This window comes from Rana temporaria, chromosome 2 (genome assembly GCF_905171775.1).
Source record: "Rana temporaria chromosome 2, aRanTem1.1, whole genome shotgun sequence".
Lineage (NCBI taxonomy): Eukaryota > Metazoa > Chordata > Amphibia > Anura > Ranidae > Rana > Rana temporaria.
This window is the reverse complement of record NC_053490.1, coordinates 163,300,215-163,301,936: the sequence shown is the minus strand read 5'-3', so window position 1 is coordinate 163,301,936 and position 1,722 is coordinate 163,300,215. Positions and strand designations below refer to the sequence as shown.

At 38.5% G+C, this 1,722-nt stretch overlaps 1 pseudogene; it reads left to right on the top strand.

Annotated features, from left to right (window-relative positions):
• Window positions 1-916: 916 nt before the first annotated feature.
• LOC120928248 lies at window positions 917-1,491 on the top strand (annotated as a pseudogene).
• The last annotated feature ends 231 nt before the right edge of the window (window positions 1,492-1,722 follow it).

Below are 1,722 nucleotides of genomic sequence, written 5' to 3'. Positions count from 1 at the left end.
TGCATAAATGAAAACCACACTGACCAGCTAAAGTGTACTCTCACAGAATTTACTATGTACATTGCATGGGTTTGTAGATGGGCACACTTATGACAACGAGTTTGATTCATTCATTAACAAATATGATATGCTGACTCAATGGTAGTGTACATCAATATATTTGTAGGCCTTACTTACATCAGTAATTTTGTACAGTGTAACTTCTTCTCTCTCTGCTTCTTGCATGACCAGACATCATCATACTTCCAAGTTCCATTACTTTCAAATCATTCTACATTTGACTGGAGATTTGAAGTGAGCTAATCACACTTTTCTCACTTCTCACTGTAAATCAGATCTGGTCTCCTTTCACTGCACATATGATAGAATTAGGCAGATGACATGTACTTTTTAAGGAAACAATAAGGGTCTTTTATACTCCAGCCAGTCCAGCAACAGGGCTGCGCTTGATCAGCTGTTTAACAATATGCAGTAAATAAATAGTGTAGCTCAACCTACATGCAATTATAGCAAAATCCTAAGTATTCAAACATAACGTCCATATACAGATAGTGCTGACAAATCACCATTGTGACAAACATGGAACAATATCTTCCTGATCTTGAAAAAAAATGTGCATGCATCCACAAAATGTGCAAATTAAATTAAATGCTCACCTTCAGCTTTGACCTTGCAAAAAGTAATGAGGTCAAACAATGCTTTATATCACCCTCTGGGTAGTTGTCAGAGTCAGATCACTTAAGACCATGCGCTGGATAAATGTAGGCATCATATAATCACTGCTTTCTTTATCTTCACATTAATTGCTCATATAGGTATTTAGTTATTTTATATCTAAGGCAAAACATTAACAATTTTACAATTTAATCTAACTCCAAAGGATTAAAAACACTTACAAAATGACTCTGCATTGCTGTTTTCTGTGTGATTGTTAAGCTGCACTTGCACAAGATCTCATCATGTCATCTGACGAAGGAAATCTTTTTGTTGGAGGTCTGAGCATTGATACCAATGATCAGAGTCTGGAAGATGTATTTGGTAAATACGGACACATCTCTGAAGTGGTTGAGGTGAAGGATCGAGAGACCAAGAGCTGGCTTTGGTTTTGTCACATTCGAAAATGCTGAAGATGCTAAAGATGCCATGGCAGGGATGAATGGGGAGACTGTGGATGGTAGTCAGATTTATGTTGATCAGGCTGGGAAGTCCTCCAACGACAGGAAAGGAGGCTACAGAGTCGGCTCACCTGGAGGGGGAAGAGGGTTATTCTGTGTAGGCCGAGGCCATGGTGGTGGTGGTGGATATGGAAGCAGCCAGTTTGATAATGGAAGTGGTGGAGGCTATGGAGGTGGATCCTGGAATTATTATAGCAGTGGCAGGAGTCAAAGTTTTGGTGATCGCTCAGGAGGAGGAAACTCCTACAGAGACAGTTATGACAGCTACTGTATGGTTAATATCTGTTGGATCATACTGTGTGATTACTTCATGTGACTACTTGATGTATAACTGCATGAAATTGTATGTGGTGCTGGTCATTAGAAATAGTGGCAGCTGGTCTTGCTATTGGAAGCATGTGATTGTCCTTTTTTCGATTTTGTTTTTACAATACACTGCTAAAAATATTAAAAAAAACACAAAATTAATGCACATATTGTACTGGCTATATCATTCAATACAATGAGTCTGTCCTAATCTCACCACACAGTATTTTCCATTCAAGAT